Here is a 21,979-nt window from a genome sequence, read left to right on the forward strand (position 1 = left end):
ATGATAAATAAATTATGGACTGGGTACCTGTTAGGTCTCAAATTATTGTCAACCTAAGTGTGATTTCATGGGATGGAATTGCAATGACAGGTTTCCATAGGGAAGGGAAAGAAGTTTGATGTTTTAATAATTTTTGTCAATTATGTAGAAGAAAATACAGAATTTCTCACTAGTGGGAAGCTTGGAGGACAGGAACAGAGTCAAAAAAACATATTAAAAGGCTTGAGAAAGTAACTTACAGTGAGAAACTTAAGCTGCTTCATCAATTCCCCTTGTCAAAAAAAAAAAAGAAATTAAAAGAGAATGGGTACCTTCACAGGAAAATAATGTTGGATATATAAGGACTGTTTTATCTAGTGAAGTAAAAGTAAAACAAAATGTAAACCATGGAAGTTGAAGTAGGAAAAAAATAAATAAGAAATAAAGTTTTAACTATGGTGGGTTTTAATCACTCATTCAAAGGAACCGATGAATTCTCTCTCACAGTAACTTCAGTTAAGCTTAGAAGGCTCTGGAAGACAAGCTATAGCTAAGTACCATTTGTTACAATACAGTGAGCTCAGTAATTCCATTCTATGAATCCATGATCCCAAATGAGCTCCAATCCTACTCTTAAGTCAGTGTCTTTTTTTCCACTCCATTTCACATGAATTGAACCCATCAAAAAGTCAGAAAACAGTAGATCATTAAAATTTCAGAAAATGGGTTTATTTTTTCTTGCAGAAAAGTCTTTCATTTAAAACAATGTAAAGTTTCCACTTCCTGTGTAGAACTGTGTTTTGTTCTATTTCAGAAAAATCATTAATTCAAAGTTTAATTTGAGATTTAAAAACTATATTTATCAATGAGTTTCAATAAGTCTCATCTCAGTGTTCACAGAATGTTCCTGCACTTTTGGTGTTGGTTTAGTTTTTTATTGGTGGGTTGTTTTACAACTTAAAAAAAAAAAGAATTTAAAAACCCTACTAACCCTTATTCAATTTTTCCTTCTTATAAAGTCTGAGCCTCATCTTTTTCTGTAGAACTTTCTGTGAACTCATTTTCCAGTCTCTTCTGGTATGAAGACTCTTGCTTATAAATGCTTTTTGTTCAAGCACATGTTTCAGCTATAATTTTTCTAGAATATTAAAGTGGATATTAAATTGAACTCATGATTTGTATAGCTCAATATCTTATCTCAGAACACAACCAGTAGCAAACATGTGGGAAGATGTGTCAGTGTTCACACAGAAAATCAGGAGATAATATGCTATAGTTGTAGGGGAGGGATTGTTTGTTTAGTGGCTTTTTGTTGTTTTTTTCCCCCCTAATATCTGATAGCTATAAGTATTCTTAAATCCTGAACAAACAGGTTTACATTGTCAAAAAATTGTTTCTTATAATTTGTTACTGTACTCTAGCTTTTCATGTATATACTCTTCACTTAATGCAACATTAAATAGAAAATCAAATTCTTGTTGTGATAAAAAATTAATCGTATTCAAAGAAAGTTTAGGTGTGTGCATATTTCTATACACATACATGCATAAATAATAATTGTCTAGATAAACACATGAACCCTCTCTCACCTTCACACATAAGTAGAGTTGCATTATTATGCAGTGAATTTCATAGTGAAACTATGATGCATGTCAAAACACATCTCATTAGTTTTGAAATTTCCATCTTTTGCTTCCCTGAATAGCTTATTTGATCCTCCATTAGGACATAAAGAATTTCCCTCAATTTACTTTTTTTATCTCATTCATTATTTCATACTTTTTGCCATGTCCTTTCATATTTGAGTTTTATTCTCATCTTTTTTCCTGCTGTAAATTAAGCCATCCTAATTATTTCCCATCACTTTTTGTAGAAAATTTGTTTTCCTCTTAATCAATATACTGTTCTTCCTGCATTTTCATGGATTTTTAGCCTTTTTTTTTTTAAATGGCAATGAAAACTGATAAGCTCATTGCATTAATGTAATGGATTTTCTCTCCGCATTTCCTGTTGTACTCTTTAACCTGGCTTTGTACAGAAAATAGTCTTCACTGATTCTTTACAGTGAGAACTTCATTAGGTTTATACAATACATGTAGAACCCTGTGAGATGCACATTCCTTCAGATTTTTTTTACCCAATGTCTTTTACTTTGCATTTACTGCTTGCTGCTTTGCTGTGAATCCAACTGGCTTTTAAAGTTCATCAGAGTGTTCTCTGAACTCGTCTGATCTTACTGAATAACTTCTAAATATTTTGCTATCATAATGTTCAATTTCATTTCCACATAAATTAATCTTACATTGACACAGGGAAATGTTACAGTTCGAAAACTGCCAAAATAAACATGTTGATTTGGTGTGAGATTCATGTCATGCTCCTCTGCCAAAAGGTGTGAATTTAGTTACAGCTGGAGCAACGACAAAATCGGGAACTTTATTTTGCTTGGACAACTTTAAGGAACTCAATAAAAGATAGCATGGTTGACTTTGCCACTTTGCATTGCTTCTGTAATAGGAAAATTTACTGGCAAAACTGTAGGAAAGTTATTCTTTCCATACAAGACAAAAACAGAAGAGCTTCTGTACAAAAGCAATCTTACCTGCTGCTGACTATAGCACATACTAACTTGCTATGGGCTTACATATTTAAAATCTCTTCATACAGAATACCAAAGGCAATGACATTCGTACATTTGTTCCTTAAGAGCTGGTCCAGTTCCGGACCACTGTTTAAAAATACTAGTCATATACACAGTGCAATATTGAATTTCATTCTGTTTACATTATTGTTTTGGACTACATAAATTGACTATATTACTGTTCAAAGTCCAGTTCTCTGATAAGCAAATTAAAAACCCAAACAAGGTGCTGCATTCCATGAAAGTAGTATTACGTCTATTTTAAGTATTTTTTCTCTTTTTTAAAAATAAAAAAAATTGCTTTGATATTTACAGATATCTGAGAAGCATACATGCAAAGTGGAACAGATTGAGAAACCTGTAGTCACCGCTGGTAGTGAGTTCCTCTAACGGTACATCCATTAGAACTAATGGATATAGATGTTGTACATGTAAAAATTGTAAATAATATGGAGGAACTTCAGAAAGAATTACAAAAGAACCATTAATAATCTGGAAAACCTGCTAGAAATTCCATAAGAGATGTAGGGTTTACCAAGATATTTTTTTCCAAGAAGTAATCCAGTAATAGTGTATAAGTACCTGCATAAAGAAAAGAATGTATGATTAGGAGGCTAACTGTTAGAGGAATAATAAGATCTAATGACTGAAATATGTAACCTTTTAAAATAAGCCTAAAAATAATATTCTGTATTTTAACCGATGATGGTATGGATTTATTGAAATTATGAATTTAAGAATATCACAGTTTCTGTGTTGCTTGAAGTTTTCATTATATACATGGATACATTTTTAGACAGACATGCTCAAACACCTTGAAATGGCATGTGCTCAAGGAAGAAATGATGGGGAGAAATTCCGTGTTCCTCTTGCAGAGTCTACATGATGACAGCAGCAACTTCAGGTCATAAATCTATGAGTCTATAGAAATTTGCTAAATTTAGGCATGGATATCACAGTCTTTGGCATAAACTCTGTCTCATTCAGTGTTTGTTCTGGTTGGAATCTGTCTTTCCTTCCCAGGTTAACAGCTCTGAAGGCTTGGCTAGACACACCTGTCAAATTGATAATTGCAGGAGGTCTATTGATGACACGTTGAAATGACAGAAATGTAAGATTTACCAAATAGCATATTATGACATAGACAGTGAGCTGCTTTATGGAGCAGACTTTTCTGTGGGAAAGGCAGCTAGGCCTCTATAGTGAATCCAATTACATAGTATGTTCTTTTTCTTTCCCGTTATTTAACAGTAAATCATAGAATCATAGAATAATATAATAGTTTGTGTTGGAAAGGACCTTTAAAGGTCATCTAGTCCAACCCCCCTGCAGTAAGCAGGGACATCTTTAACTAGAGCAGGTTGCTCAGAGACACATCAAGCCTGACCCTGAATGTCTCCAGGGACAGGGCCTCCACCACCTCTCCGGGCAACCTGTTCCAGTGTTTCACCACCCTCATTGTAAAGAATTTCTTCCTAATGTCTAATCCCTCTGATCATTTTTGTATCACTCCTTTGGTCCCGTTACAATAGGTATGTGTCTTTCCTATGCTGTGAAGTCCAGAGCTGGATGTAGTACTCCAGGTGAGGTCTCCTGGGAGTGGAATAGAAGGGCAGAATCATCTCCTTCAACCTGCTGGCCACACTGTTTTTGATGCTGCCCAGGGTACGGTTGGCTTTCTGGGCTGCAAGTACGTATCGGGTCATTTATCTACCAGTACTCCCAAGTCCTTTTCGGCAGGGCTGCTCCCAATTCCTTCATCCCCCAGACTGTATTGATATGGGGGGCTGCCATGAGACAGGTGCAGGACCTTGCATTTGGCCGTGTTGAACCTCATGAGGTTCACACAGGCCCACTTCTCAAGCTTGTCCAGGTCCCTTTGGATGGCATCCTGTCCCTCCAGCGTGTCAACCACAACACTCAGCTTGGTGTCGTGCACAAACTTGCTGAGGGTGCACTTGATCCCACTATCTATGTCACTGATGAAAACATTGAATGGTACTGGTCCCAGTACAGACCCCTGAGGGACACCACTCCTCACCAATCTCCATCTGGACATTGAGCCATTGACCAGCACCCTTTGGAGGTGGCCATCCAACCAATTCCTTATACACCGAACAGTCCACCCATCAAATCCATATCTCTCCAACTTGGAGAGAAGGATCTTGTGGGGGACCATACCAAAGACCCTAGAGAAATCCAGATAGATGATATCTGTAGGTCTTCCCTTGTCCACTGATGTAGTCACTCCATCACAGAAGGTCACTAGGCTGGTCAGGCAGGGCTTGCCCTTGGTGAAGCCATGTTGGCTATCTCGAATCACCTCCCTGTCCTCCATATACCTTAGCATAGCTTCTAGGAGGATCTGTTCTGTGATCTTCCCAGGCACAGAGGTGAGGCTGACAGGGCGGTAGTTCCCAGGATCTTCTTTCCTACCAGTTTAAAAATGGGTGCAATGTTTCCCTTTTTCCAGTCACCGGTGACTTCACCTGACTGCCATGACTTTTCAAATATCATGGAGAGTGGCTTGGCAACTACATCACCAGTTCCCTCAGGATTCTGAGATGCACCTCACCAGGTTCCATAGACCTGTGTATGCTCAGGTTCCTCAGGTGGTCATGAACTTGGTCTTCTCTTACAGTGGGAGAAACTTTTCTCCCCCAGTCCCCATCTTGAGGTCCATCCACTCAAGAAGTGTGGGAAAAGAGGTTACCAGTTAAGACTGAGGCAAAATCCATTATTTCTCTTCTACTTTTCATTCACTCCAGGTAAGTGTCCTTATCTTCCATCCCTTCTTTACCTATTGTTTAACATAGATTTCATAACTGAGATTTTATTGTGTAGGGACAACAGAAAGTCACCTACTGAAATCTCTCTCCTCTGATATATCAGAGACCTTTTGGTGATTTACTCTGTTAAACAGCACTGTCAAATAAGAGCAAACTGGTTCAATACTCATTTTTGGTTCCCCAATCATACCTCTTTCCCAGAAAGCCATGGCAAACAAAATAGTTTCCTATGCAGAAAAAATAGGATGCTATTTCGAGAAGGGTTTGCTCCAGAAACAGTTTTCTTTTACGTATGGATAAGACTATGCCAGATTTGCTCTGTCAGTCCTCCAAAGATGATTCTGGTAGGATCACTATTCTCATTGCCTCTATAACTTCACATCACCCACCAGAACTTACAGAAGCTATCTTCAATACTACACCATTAAACACCTTTCTACAACTATGTGACATTATTTCACGTTCTTTGGTCTGAGAAAAAAGCCATTTAAAAGTTAATCCAAAACTGGATGAACCAGAGCTTCATGGCTACTCTGAAATGGAGGAGGTGAAATTTTCAGTGTAGTCCTTTCCTGACTAAGTTAATCTTTGGAACCTAGATATCCCGCTGTCCAGGTAATGGTCCACAGGTAGTGGACTAATAGCGTAAAACTTAGTGACTCATAGAAGCAGCTCTAATGCTTTATAAAAAGATTGTACTTAAATCCTAGACATCTTCATATGAGTCAAATAAATAAATATGCACCTTGCAGTACTGGTGAATTGAGTAATTACACTTGATTAGACTTTGCAACACTCTGGTAGCAGACAAAATAATGTTTTCAATAAATTTTCCATTAATTTTTAAGATGCTTTTTTTATGAATAGATCCTTTTGGTCATGCAAACTGTGAATGATCACTCTCAAAATAGTGCATTCACAGGAAACTGCCGCATGCAGAGCTGTTGCAGAGTTTGCTGAATGGATGCGGATTTTGGTTATTAATGGGATAGGCATATACAGGTATAATTAGAACTTATGGTAGTAGAATTGAATGTTCAAGAAAAGTGTTATTTCCCTAATATATGTTTTCATTCCTTTAAACAACCAATAATGTGCTTTATGAAGCATGTATAAAATACATTGCACCAATCACAGTAATAATAATTTAATGAAATAACTTGATGATTGTTTTAATCAAATCAAATTCATAAAGGCTGTTACTTCTGTGATGCAATGCCAATAAAATCTTTCATTCCCTCTTCACTTCTAAACTGATACTCAATATTTTCTAATAACAATACACAATGATGTATATATAGTGGGAAAAAAAATCACTTAATACATATTTGAGACATCTATGTCTGTGTGACAAAAAAGGCAGCTAAAGGACAAGCCCAAAGTAAAAATCCAAGGCAAATATAAGTAAACAAATTCCCATCAATCATTAACTTGTTTTAGTAGCAAAGTTGGTTTTTTTTTTCTTCTTTTTTTCTAGGTATTCATACCATAGATTTTCTTTTTGTTTGTGTCTTTTTTTACAATTATTAAAAATAGTATGAAAACATTATTCACACATGTATTGGAAAGTGGAGATATGGAAGGCTAGATTTGTAAAATATAAAAATTTCTATTCTTTGTAAGCCATGCTGTGAAACATTGTTAATTTCTTCAACTACTTTTTATTCAGAGGATTCTATATTGTCTTATAGGACACAAGGTCTCCTTGACTTTCACCCTTTCTTAATGTGAAGTTGATGATGCTGATTCTGTTTTGCTGGTGATTTCTCCAGAAGGGAAGAATGCCCAGAAAGAGACCAGATTTGACATTCACCCTCTTGCCTGGAATTATGGTGACAGGAAGTAGGAGAAAAAACACCTCCAGATTAGGCAGTTACATTTTGAAAGCCTGGACTAACTAGACCAAGTTTCCTTTCTCCTATATGCAGCAGCAGCTTGTTTACTATCAACCACTTTCAGCTTACTTTTCAATACAAATATGATATGGGAACACTAAGATGATACCAATTAAGTTTTAAAAAGAAAGCTTGTGTTCAAAATGAAAAGACCATTAAAGGCTGCTGTAAGAAAACTGTATTTTCTCTCTAAATCTCTCTGCTTGTTCTGTTACCACCATCATTCTCTCCAGTCCTTTGATTCCACCTATCTTCTATCATCTTTCTCTCACCCATATCAGCTATGGGATTTTTCTACACATTTTTTGAATAATGATACATTGTTTGACAAGATCCAAAATTCATTCTGCGACAATGAAAATGTAGTACTGAAAAAAACCCAACATCTAACCTTTGTTTAAATTGATGAAACAGTTTTGATTGAAAATGATTAAATGAGACCAACAAGCCCCGTAAATTTTACAAAGTCAGCTTCACAGATTTAGTGAGACATATGTTTTTGGTTTTGTGTTAAATACTTCATAGTAAGTACACCAAAATGTAAATTATAAATAAATACATTTTAAAAACTGCTAAATGAGATGAGCCTTTTTAATCTAAGTATAGAACTGCTTAAATAAAACCATAACAGTGAAATGAAGCAATGTAGAAATGAAAATCCTGGTATTAGTAATGACATTCATTTAAGAAAACAAATTGGTTCATTGCATCATCAGCAACTGAGTGTAGATTCAATAGCATACTTAGAAATGGAAGTTATTTAAGCACAACTGATAAGCATGAGTTACAACTACTAAGGATTTATAAAATGTGTTAACCAATTGTCTTCATCAAGCAATGGTTGAAGTTATTTAAATACAGTGTTAAAACTAACAAAAAAAAACCAAACTTGACATTTTTCTGTGTGTGTTGTCATCTGATCTTGCTTCAGGCTTAAAACTGATTGAAACTTGAAAATCAAGGTGTTCAAGGTGTTCCTTAATATGTACTGAAACTAGTTATCATATTATTTGCTCCATCACCTTCTCAGGGATCATGGTAAGGCTGACTGGCCTGTATCCTCCCAGACCCATCTTCTTGCCCTTTTTGAAGACACAGGTGGCCTTTGCTTTCTTCCAGTCCTCAGGAACCTCTCCTGATCACCATGACCTTTCAAAGATAATTGAGAGCCTCCCAATGATGTCAGCCAGCTCCCTCCACACTCATGGTGCATGCTGTCAAGTTCCATGACTTGTGCATGTCCAGCTTGCTTAAATGTTCCTTAACTTGATCCTTCCCCACTGAGGGCAAGTCTTCCTTGTTCTAGAACTCCCCCATCTCGTTTCATGGAGCTAAGACTTCTGAAGTCATTCTTAAAGACTGAGGCAAAGAAGGCATTGAGTATCTCAGCCTTTTCTGTTGACTTTCTCACCAAGTCCCCTGCTTCAGTCAGCAGCAAGCCCACATTTTCCCTAGTCTTCCTTTTGTTGTTGAAAGACCCAAGGAAGCCTTTCTTGTTGCCCTTCAAGTCATTCATCAGATTCAACTCAAAATGAGCTTTGTCTTTGCTAACCTGATTGCTACAAGCTCAGACAGAGCATCTGTATTTCTCCTGGGTCACTCGTCCATTTTTCCACCTCTTGCATTCTTTATCTTTTAGAGTTTAATGAGGAGCTCTCAATCCATCCATGCAGGCCTCCTACTGCCTTTCCTTAATCTCCTGTACATCAAGATGGAACTTTTTTGAACTTGAAGGAGGTGATCCTTGAAAAATCTATCAGCTCTTCTGGGTCCCTCTTTTCTCCAGGGCCATATTCCCTGGCGCCACTATTGCAACGCACACATAATGCCCTCAGTAGTTTCTGGCCCCATTTGTGGAAGCTGCTGGACAAACTGTTGCATCTGTTGGCTACCTCTATTACCTGTGCTCAGACCTAGCTACCTATGAAACCCCACGGTCTGATTCTTGCACAATGTTTTCTAAGAAGCCAAGTTAGAAGAGTTCCAAGCAATGCAGAAGTATTTGCTTTCACCATTAGGCAGCGCTTGCACCATATGTTTCAAAAAATTATGAGTAGTTGTGACAAGATAGTACCCCCCCCAAGTAAATAAAGAAATACATGCTTTACATTACAACAGACTGTGTCATATATGAAGAATTCAAGAGCAGATTGTGTCATATATGAGGAATTAAATATTCAAGCATTACTGGTTCTTATGGTTTGCTCTCAGAGCAAAAGGTGCCAGATTTTTGTATCACGCATATGGATTAAAAGGTAGTTCCAAACGTGTTGCCTTTAGTTTCCCCATCACAGAATCATAGAATCACAGAATGATAGAAACGGAGTGCAGTACATCTCAACTCTGTATCAAAATCTGTATTGAGCAGTCCACGAAAACCATAAATGGCAATACCACAATCGAAATCTAAAGGGATACATTCTACTAAGATCACAAAGCAAAATATTTTCCAGTAAAATTGATGAAACGACTGTTCTCTTTTCTGAATGTTCCAGGTCATTTGTTTTAATAGAAAAAAAATGAAATTCATTTTAAGTCATCTGTGTTGAAATGTCAGAGTTCCAATCCTATTAGCACACTGTAGATTTCCTTGTCCTTAAAGAGCAAAGGTACTGAACTCTATACACATTTTATTTTTTCTAAATGGTGCAGCCAATTTCTGCATTGTCCCTTGAGATAAGATTTTTCATCTTTTTGTAGTCAAGATACTGAACAGTGTGTTAGAAGATCAGAGTTCATTTTGACTTCATGAAGAAGGTTTTCATGTCCACTGTATCTGTCCTACACTAAAGTGACATCAGAGTAAATAATTTTGTTTTCTGTGTCCTATGCCTGCTAGATAATAAACATCCATCCATATTTATACTCACAATGTAGATAATGTTTTTATTAAGATATATTATATAGAATGGGCTTTTCCTGTTCCTAAATGAGAAAATAACAATTTCCAGCTGACATTTGAAGACTTATTGTCATTAAGCAAAATGCACACAAGAATAATATTGTCATCTCTTTCGGGACTGTTTGCTAAGAGAAAAGGACAAAAGGTCCTCCTAGCTTTTCTTCCTGCATGTCATCTTCAACAATTTGACAAAACCAGTTTAAGGCACAAAAAAAGAAGAAAAAATCCTCTTGGACCTAATGTTCCACATGATACTAGTGCTCTGTTTTTTGCTGAGAAAAGCAATCATACATCCAGAAAGGGAGGCTTTTATTGTAAGAGACTTTTTTTTTTTTTTTAATTTGTAGAAAATAATAGTTCTGTCATCGAGGGACTAATTGATCCTATCCATCTTTTGATTAATTACTTTCATTTTCATGACATTCTGAACAGTTTGGCTTTGCTAGTTTGCATACAGTTACTGGACAGCTGAAACTAGAAACTCAACTGTGAGGATTTCTTTTAGAAAAAGGAACTACTTTTTTTTCTTACGAGAAGGTATGCTTTCAGTAATGTAATGATCAGTTAGGTGCAGAAAATACAGTGGAAAAAAATCTTAATATTTCCCTGAAAATGATGAAAACCTTAATAACTTGATGTTTGTTATTTATTCAGCCATACAGAAGTCAGTACCTATTAAAATTTATTCTCTGTAATAAAGATACTTTTTGGAGAGTATTTATGGTCTTGATTAAAAAGTATCCTAGCTAAATTGTGTCTCAACGTAGTGCTGTTCATCAGTACAATCTGAAACTGGCAGATGCCTCAACTAAAAAAAAAACCCAAACCTAAACTACTTTTGCAGTCAAATTGTACACACAGAAAAAAAACCCAAACAAACAAACAAAAAACCCCACAAAAACCCAAAGTACAAGAAAGAAGCAATAAGTTGCAGTACCATGTTAGTTACCATATCCTGGGAAGAACAACTTTTTCTACCTGGAAAATAATTCTTCTAAGCATTCAGACTTGGAGATTTATGAAAGCAAATAGTGTTATTTTTTAGCTAAATGAGATCTAAAAATGAATATTGTCTAGTGTGCAATGGCAGGCATTTTCCTTTTGATTACCTTCATAAAGCTATGCAGCAAAAAACCTATTATGTCTAATTAGGTGCTGAGATCTGTATAGTTTCAATTATTTATACTCTGAGATCGGAATGGGATTTTTAAATTGCTTTTCTGTGATGTTACAAAATAATCGAACACTGCATATCATATTTCTAACTCTAGCTTTTCATATCAGCTTGATAGACCTGATTTCAAACAGTGGAATTTTAAAAAGTGACAGTTTTTATAAAATAACAGGAAATATATACTGCCACTTTTGGATACAAAATGGCAAAGAAAAAATTATCTATGGTGTTAGCTTTACTGTAGTCTCTGCATTTTGATATTTGTAGAAGCACAAATAAGGGGAAGATAAAAAGAAAGATAAACTTGTATCCAACAATTAATTTTTTAAATAAGTTAATTACGTTTTAAGAAGAGGGCAGACATATACTGTATCATGACATTGAAGGTGAGGAGACAAACAAATCAGTGACTTGTTATCCAAGTATTAAACTTGATTAAGGAACACCCAGACTTTACTCCACCAGTTTAAGCTCTGATTTTATTTAGTTTGAAGGTAGCTGTAAATTTCTAACAATTTCCTTTCTCACCAACATCCACAAAAGCAATTCTGTATTAATTGTAAGTAATATTGCTGCTTTTCCTTACTCTGTTATCACCCTCTTTAAGTCTTAAACTGTTTTTCTGCCATGCTACTGGTGTCAACATAAAGAAAAGTAATGCTGCTAAAGTCCAATTTGTTTTAAATTATGATTCAATTAATTGAACCTGGTATTTAACGTTCACAACCATAATCTTAACTGTGTGTGAAATACAAGTATAGTTCTTTGGATGCTGCATGTAGGACTGCCATAGGCCAAGCTGGGAATTTAGTGTGTGATAAACTGGAGAATTACACCTGGCCTACCTTCTTTAGTGAATATTCAGTGGCACATTGTTGAAAATACCTCTTCCTATGTTTATTCACAAGCAGGAATCAAGGCTGATTAAAAGAATTATAAAAATACCCTTGCCCTCTTGGGCCAGAAGATATTATACTGACATGTTAATATAATGCAAATTTACAGAAGTAAAGATCTGCCTGCCGCCTCTTTATTTACATTCGGTTTTGTAGATAAGACACCAGATTCTCAACTCTGCCACGCTATTATCCTGAGAACCTGACTTAGAAATTATTATAAGTGTTGCCATTATGACTTGTAGCTCTTTAGTGAATTGGGTCATGGTCTACTACTTAGTAAGAGTACAAGGTACAATGACAAGGTACTTAATAATTCAGGAAAACATATCCCTATAATGCTCCCGATGATTAAGAGAAAAATCCAGAGCAAAAATCTAATATACATGCAAATTAACATTGCAGAGAAAATACTTTAAAAGTCTCAGATCTTCTGTCAACAAAGAGTGAAAGCTAGAATGACATATTTCCCCCGAGATTTCAACATTAAAAAGTAACAATAATTTAACTACATGGAGTAGCTAAGCCTGTTGCAGAACTATTCCGCTCTCCTTAATGCTTAAGTGGTTATAAGTTTGGGGGGTTTGGTTGGCAGTTTTGGTTTTGTTTATTTTGGGGTTTTTTTAGGTTTCTGGTTGGTTGTTTGGTTGGTTTGTTTTGTGTTTGGTTTTCATTGTTTTTTTAAGTCTGTGCCTGCACACAGATATCACCACCTAGAGAGGGAGAACACAGATCTCTGCCACAGTGCTGCCTTGTGAGACACTGTTGTACCCAGAAAGATTTACCATTGCAGAAAAGCAAGACATTTCCAACAAGTTATTGAATCCAAGAAACTTTCTGAGACACATGATGTGAGTCTTTCTCTTTGAGCTGTTCTGTTTTCCATTTCAGTCACACTGTTATATGAATGCTAGTGAATAATCTTTTGTACAAGAATGTAAATGAAGAAGGGATAGATTAAAGGAGGAAAGTGTTTCTTCATGTTACACAAATAGAGCAGTAGTGGACATTTTGCTTTGTACTCATAAAGCACATGGATAATACATGAATGTGTTCTTCATGTCTGAAAGTACTGTTTATGACAATATGTCAAGGTCCAAAAGCATAGCAGATTTCCTTCATGAGTAGTATATACCACAGATTTGACATGTATAGAATGCATTAAACTCACATCTATGTTGATTTAAGCTTGATTTGAACAGACATCATGGTCATTTGCTCAGAGCATCTAAATAAGCAAAATTGAGCTGCATACATCTGGAAATATGGTATGTCATTTCCTAATGCAGTAGAATTTGGTGGGTGCTATTCATGTGTGGTTCTATGAAGGGCTGTATTATTTTCAGGCTGATTGTTTTAGAACAAACAACGTGCAATGAGCAAATCACAGATATCATTATGTTCTAACAAACTAATATCTGGAAAAATCTCCTTTACCCCGTGTTGTAGCTTTTCACACTGTAGCAAACATTCTGCAATAAATATGACTATGTGTTTCAAGAAATCTTTTCTTTATAAATAGTTGGTGTGCTTATGCACTTTTGGGAAAATGAATTAAATAATTACATGTTTATCATACCAACAGGGTATAAGCTACTATACAGTCAGTTTGTTGGTTTCAATGCTAACTTAATTATCATTTTACTGACATTTCTTTCTTCCAGTCTTTCATCTCAGCCTCCTGTCCATAAGGACCCTGAAGTTCGTATCTGCTCTCATATCCATAATAGAATCTCAGATTCTCATGCATCTGTTTATTCTCCTTTGTACTTTGTTCTCGCCTCATAGTGGTTTCCTCTACATACACACAATATACATAAAATTTGGAATTATTTTGCTATAACTAAAAAAACCCAAAAAACCCACAACCAAAACACCCCACAACAAAACACTTCCCTACTTATTTTTATTTGTCTCTTAATTAAGACATGAATTTTCCATTTTTACCTCCTCTGTAGCCCAGAAATGGTGGTAAATAAAAAGAAGGTGCTATCCTGCAATCTAGCAAAGAAAGAAGAAAAAGGATCCTCTTTATTCTCTACGTTTCTAGTTTATTTTACAGTTACCATGGATGTAACAGTTAAGGCTGTATCAAGATTTTATTTATATTCCTATTCTACTTTAATAGTTTCTGTTTTGCCTTGAATGCTGTTTTGATAGATTGCAATTCCATAGACAAACATGTATTTATTGGGGCTTGAGCACTATCTAAAATAACATCATTGGCTAACTGCCACAGCAAAGATTTTTAAAATAGAAGATGAAAGTTAAACTCTCAGTGACTCGAAAGTTTATCCTTCATTCTAGATCTAAGGAGTGGTACCATTCATCATTAGATTTTCAGTGTTGAACAAGCAGTAATCTATGTTTCACAATGTTTTATGAAAAAGGGAAAATTCAGACACCTATACAATAATGGGGTTTGCTACATTGCAGTGTATCTGATCTACTCTGCTCATGAATCCTCTAGCCTGTGTTCTCCTAGTCAAAGTGTTTAAAAATGTGTTAGTAACACCCATTCTTTAAAGGTTTGTTTCCAAACAAAGTTTATTTGGCATAAAATGAAGCAAGGTGATCACTCTCCATATTTACCTCGTAAAATGCATCTTTAATTTGCATGATTTTTATTGTAATGACCTGTTAACCATAAATTTGTGATATCAACCTATTTGATACCTTTGGTTTCTCCTTCACTTGTTTCAGTGTGATCAGATATTGTTTTCCTATTATGGATCTGTTAAGGTCTCTTGTATCTGAAACCTTGTCTGGTATTCACACTGAATATATATTTTTAAAATCTGCTGAAATTTTATACATTTATTGCTTAAAATAGGAATTTTTTCTTTATTTCATCAAGTGAAAACAAAGGAATTAAAAAAATTTGCTTCATGACAACATTTTATTTGACAATATTTTATTCTTATTATGAAGAATAAATTGATTTTATCTATCTATCTATTTATTCCAAATTTATGAATGAATAATTCTGCCAGGAAGTACTGAACTGGTGTTTCCTTTAGTACTATCTACTACGTTACCTCTAACCTTTAGATACTACATACTTCAATACATTGTTTTATTTACATATAAGTTTTCCTACAAATTTACTGTGGTTTTGGATTCAGTTTTGTGTCTTAAACAGTTTTTTCAAGAATACGTATTTTCGACATCTCTCAAATCATACATATACACATGTATAAATACTCAGTACCTCATCACTGGATTTCTTTTTAGAAGTTCTAGTGCAACTCATTAGTGGAAGCTAAATTATCTTGGCTTTACCAGAGTTACAATTAGCTTTTTTATTATTTTTTTCCATAGAGAATTCTACGTTAATTCAGTTGTGAAATTAACAAATCCAAAATAGAATCTACTTAATCTACCTACACTGAAACATATTTTTATTTCTACTTAATTGTAATTTTGCAAATTTTCTTATAGTATAGCACATAAAACAACATAAAAATATGCCTATAAAGGAGAATTTTTTTTTAAAGAACTCTCCTCTTTTGCATGGGCCAACATTTGTTTTCTGTATAACTGATTAAAGCTATTAGTTTTAATATGATATATGGGTCCTTGTTTATGCTTGTCCTTTAATTTTTGACCTCTTACCCTAGCATATATTAGGTTAAAATGATATCCATCTCTGAGTCACTTATTTTGCCTCTTTTACCATAAAGGGAATTTACTCAGATGCAGATACATACATTTAGTTAAAATAATATCACCCATGTTGTTTTTTAAGATTGAGGATGTATATAACGGCTAGATAATTTCCCATTTTGGAGGGGAATTTTTTTTTATTTTCAGAAGTGACATTGAGATTTTTAAAAAAATAAATACATTAAAAGTTAAAGGATTATTTTAAATCATGGAAAACATCTCAGTTCTAGATTAAACTTCCTTAACAATTCACTCCTTTTTATTATTTGTTGCATTCTTGTCATTTTATGAAATGAGTGAACTGTGATTGCTAGCAATAATATTATCTAATATTCACTCAAAAAGCAGTGAACAAACAGCAACATATTCACTCTAACCTAATGAGGAGTTCATGAACATGTTGTAAATTGCAAAATGATCTTTCAGTTGGACAGTAGCAGCATAATTACCCTTACATGGCAAACATGACAGACTATTACTGAAATGACTATAAGAACGAACTGTCCAGCAGATCAAGATGTTTTTTGTTAATTGCACAAGAAGTACCTTCCTTTTATATATTAATTCAGTGATATAAATAAAATAGAACATAAAAAATATAGTTAGCTTTTAATGTTTTGGGTTTTTTTCCAGTAGTAAAAACCATGACAATAGATTTACAATCAACTTCCAATATGGACAAAACCGATGTAGGCTTTTTTTATTCTCAATAATCTTCATTGTCCCTTGAGAAGCAGAAACTGCTTCCAAGGCAGGCACAAATTGTTTAATCCAAAACACACTTTTTATTTTTTGCTTTTTTTTTAATGGAAACATGAATATGCCACCTCAGTTGTTCTGTTCCATTTTACATATTCCTACTTCAAAGGATGAATCCTACCCTGAGTTCCTAGTTCTCTAAAATTGTAGACAGAGTTTGTAAATAAGCCTTAAGCCATCACAGAAGTTAAAAATATTTGTTAAAGAGTAATTTTTTTAATTTAGTTTTTTGAAAATCTAAATATTATTTTGAAAGCTTTTTATTAATTTTAAATCATTGAAACAGACAAAAATGAAACACTTTTAAAAGTAGTTAAAGTATTTTTTACATTATCATTTAATTTTTTAAAAAAGTTATAGGATTAGATTGATTAATGTCTTCATATTTATACGTGTATTTTCCTTCTGAGATTTGCCATTTAGTAAGAACAAAATCAAAGCCAAGATGAATTAATTATGCAGGAGATAAACTTTTGTGACATTTTGCATCAACGAAAACATAAAGTTAAATTTACATTAATTTGCACTTCAGTCCTGATTTTCTTTATTAATAGTCAGAATCTTATTTTGTTGACCCATCAGTAAGTAACGGTCATGACAAATCGGCAATAAGGATTATGCATTTATCCTGGTGAATGAGTTCTTTAAGCATTTTCTGATAAAGAAAATATTACACTATGTTCCCATGACATGTTGATTTAACACACTTTATATCTGACAGTTATGGACAGTGATTAAAATAAAGACAGAAAAAGTGAGAATATTCTTAATGGTTAATAAGGACTCAAATTAGTATATAATAAACGCTGTCTTAATGAATATGAAAGATTCAGTAAAATGATCTACTACCAAGTAATTGATTTTTTTCTATTAACAGTAGGTTTCCATCTTAAGAACTTTAAATGGCATAAATAATCAAAAGATCTGAAGATTTTTCACTCTTATTTCATTAACGGTGATTTCATGACTCAACTCTGCCATTTCCAAGTCTGCACATGAATTTCTATGGAATATAGGAAATTGCTAGAAATAATAATCTGAGTGAAATTATGATAATTAGGCCTAGCATTTCTAGAACTTTTTCAGAACAAACAGAAAATTATTTTCTTTAAAGTTCAAGAAATCTTAAAAATTGGTCTTTGAATAGGCAGAATTTAATTATCATTATTAGATAATTCATGGTTATTGAGACAAAGGAAAATAAGCTTCCTTTCCCCCCTCAAAAAAAACCAACCAAAAATATCTTGCTGGTTAAGCAATTAACTTTATTAAATTTTATGTAACATTCATTATTCTTAAAACTCATAAGACATTTAACTGCATTTATATTATCTGTAAATTTTAATATTTATAGTCCTTTTAAAGAATCACAATAGTTCTGTAAATCTATAGGTCCATGCCTGTATTGCAAATTTCCACTTTGATTCATGTCAGCGTTTTCGATTGTCATTTTTGTCAGTAGCATTTAATGCAAATTTACATCCATAAAAGTTAATTGCACCTCATAATTTAGGAAATATTACTTTATTCAGTATCTTGTACTTAAAGTGCAGAGGAAAATATTTAGATGAATAGAAGCATTGACTTTAAGCTTTTGTATTACTTCAAAAAATGGGTCCTCTATGCAAAGTAAAATTACTAAGAGATATGAAGTATTCAATAAACATTCAAACTTCCCTATTGTTATCAGTTTCAGGAATGTGATGACTTAAGTACACAGCTGCATTTGGAATTCAGCTATCAGTTAAACTTCTTCATGCTTGGACTTTGCATATATTATAACTGCTGACAATGCAAGGAAAGGACACACAGCTTTTCTACAAGGCACACAAATCTGGAAATAAATAAATGCTTCTAGTTTAGGTAAATTGGTGTAACTTACTTTCTGGTGAAGTTGAAGGTAGTTTATAATTTACAAGCTGAAAAATGCAACTAGTTCTATATTATGGACCAAAGCACTGATAGTGTTACTAATCACAATGTCCACAGGAAAAAAAAAAAAAAACAAAACTGCAATAAGATTAGACTAAGCAGATATGTGTGTGTATATATATACATACACACAGGAAAATTATGATATAGATGATACATACGGACATATATATACACGTATACATATATATACATGTATCATATATATTTGAATTGATATGCATATATATGCATTTATGTACCATTATTTTTTATGGATCAAAAAGAGGGAAATCATGTCTTTGATTTGGGCCAAAGTCAATAGATAGTCCTATCTTATTTTGGATTTGTTAGCTCTGATTTTAACTGTTCCCTTTATTATGTAATTTACCAGCTTTTTGACTGATACTTCAGTTTCTCCACAATCCTTTCCTCCATTAACAGTTCTTATTACTACTTCAAAGTTACTGAGTTGTCACTATTTTTTCCCAGCTAATATTTTCTTTTTCTTCCCTCTGCCTCATGTGTTGGATTCTAGAGCAGTAAACATGGAAGTGGGAAATCAAGCTGGGTCTAAGAACCTGGATGGCATCCTCTCTCAGTGAAATATAGAAACAGAAGTTTGTGCAAACACATTTGACATTTTTGACATCAGTATCAAAGATGTTCTGGGATATTTTATCCTACAACTCCCTACATCCTGTATTTTCTTTCTACTTCTGATTCTTGAACATATTCTATTAGATATTAATTTCTGCACATACCAACTTCATGATGATCATATTATAGGCCGGTATCCACTCTTAGGTCCTTAAGAATACATTTACATTACATATTTAGCTGGTTCAGAACAATGGTTCAGAGCCATAACGCTGGGACCATTCACTCTGGGTAGAGTGAATTCTATCTACCTTAGGCCTATATGCTATATAAATAAATCTGAGGCTTTCCCATAAGCAACAAATATTTTTATAGCATTTATAGTGTTTTCACTCAGACAATTCCAGCCGGCAAAATTCTCTCTTCGGAGAGAGGAAGAGGAAAAATATGTAACCTCCCTCAACTCCAAGCTGAACAGGAATTTGTTAGATAATACCATGCCTGTTATCCTTCTTAGCAAACTGATAATCTTGCAAATACCAAATACATGTTTGACTATGGACAATGATATCAGTATATTTACAAAGACAAAATCCAAAGCCCAAGTCTAGGTTTAGCAAACAGTGTAAATCTCACCTAGAATAAGAGCTTAGACACTCTTCACATAGTTCATCGAAAGGGCAAGGCAATTTAGGACACCAACCTGAAAAGAGTGCCCTTCTCCCTTAACTATAATGGAAACCTCATTTTCTCACTTTGGAAAGACAAGCTGAGTATCACTTTTTTGTTTGGTTCCTTCCTTTATTTTATTTTTTTTAAACAATGGTTCTGCTGGATTTTATATTTAAAGTTTAAATTTAGTCTGTCATTCATTATCTATTTTCTCTCTTCCTCCTCCTCCTCTATGTAGCCTATCATGTCCTTTTATGAAGCAATTCTGTACCCACTTTTTCCATTTATTTGCTGAATTTATAATCCACAACCTGGTTTACATTTTTTTTCTTCTTTGTTCTTTCAGTCTCTTTCTGCCTTCTCTCTGTGGTTCTTGATTTGGTCTTTCTTTTTCTCTGGTTTCACCTTCCCCACATTTCATTGGTGCTTTCCACTGCCTTTCTGGCTTCTTACTACTCTTTCATATTCCATACTGTTTTATGGCCTACTTGACAGGGATATTAGAATCACCGTTGGCTGAAAGAATAGTTTTGGATCCCATAGTCTACCCTTTATTTTTTGTGCTTTAGCACCACTAATTCCAGACACTACCACTACCATAGCTTCCACTCATTTTCCATTGACAGCACTGAAACTGCCTAACATATGACTTCCTACACTTCACTACAAGACCGGTCAGTTTTCATTTTCTCATTTCTCATTTCTACATATATCAACTTCTACACGCATACTTCTACTGAAGATTATACGAAGAAAGAATAAACTGAATTGTACTACCTGCTTGTGACTTTAGTTACAAATGAGGTACATCTGATTTTGTTTTGCTGATGTCAAAAAAAAGACATCGGTCTAAAGGATGGGTGCCTATTTCTAATCTTGTGTACAAAACGCAATTCAAACAACTCTAGCGTTATCACTACATGGATATAAAATAACATATATTTTAGAAAACAAATAAAAGATTTCTTACTGCAGATTAATTTCTCATTACAAAGGGCATTTACTGAAACAATAACTTAGTATAATTACTAAACGATAATAACTAAAATAATACTAAAATAATATTAAAATATTTTAATGGGAAAAATATTCAAACAAAAAAAAAGCAATTTAATTCTACTGAGCTAATGAGCTTCTCAGAAAATAATATATCACGACTCTTACAAAATTCCAAATAAAGAAAAAGAGCACATCTCTACTGCTTCCCAAACAACTTCATTTAATCATTTTCACCATCACCAATAAAATCCCAGTTTATACTTCTTACCTCATTTTACATGTTGTTTACAAAAAAAACCAATTTCCTCAATATAAAAATTCAAAAGTGAGTCCACACAACCCGAAAAAACCTCAAGTGGTCAAACGCCTCATGTGTTCCCTTTTTTCTCCTGTAGAAAATACACCAGTTTTTCTCCAGTCACAGCCTCAACATTCCTGAACAGCTTCATTTAAACTATAAAGGTATTTTTTAAATCTATTGACCAAAAGCATCTGTAGAATTATGAGTCCAAAATGATATATATTTTTGAACTAATCACAAAGGGTTTTCAATCATGGCTCCATTTCTCTTGTCACTGGGAAAAGTTTTTTCTCTATCAAGCATTCCCTAATATGTTTTATTAATACTATGCTGTGTTATAGCTGAAGTTGTTGCATTTTTACCACCTTTGGGAACAGTATTGAAACTAATAACAGATTCTGTAAAATTCTGGAACACTGGTTAAAAAAAAAAAATTACACGTATTTCTGCAGTATTATAATTAAATTTAAAATTAGGCAACAATTCCAAATCACAGAGCTATTTAGTGTCATGATGCCATTTGACAGTTTCCCATCACTATTTATTATTGTAAGACATGTTTAATAGCAAAAATGCATTCTGCCAGACACTGTACAAATGCAAATTATGATATGTGTAAAATGGCAGGGGGGAAAAAAACCAACTTCATTCTGTGAGACATTGATACTGTACGCTAGGTTGTTACTGGTTGTAACTCAGGGGAATGGACACGATAGCCTAGCATGTCTTTTCCATTTCTATTTTTCATGACGTTGTAATGATTCTATCACACCAGGTGACTTGAGCAGAACAGAT

The 21,979-nt window shown here is 34.1% G+C and overlaps 1 protein-coding gene across 2 annotated transcripts in view; it reads right to left on the bottom strand.

The window, feature by feature from the left end:
• KLHL1 (kelch like family member 1) overlaps positions 1–21,979 on the bottom strand; it is a 236,761-nt gene that overhangs the window by 23,157 nt on the left and 191,625 nt on the right. The gene's annotated exons all lie outside the window — the stretch shown is intronic.

This window comes from Rissa tridactyla, chromosome 1 (genome assembly GCF_028500815.1).
Source record: "Rissa tridactyla isolate bRisTri1 chromosome 1, bRisTri1.patW.cur.20221130, whole genome shotgun sequence".
NCBI classification, from domain to species: Eukaryota; Metazoa; Chordata; class Aves; order Charadriiformes; family Laridae; genus Rissa; species Rissa tridactyla.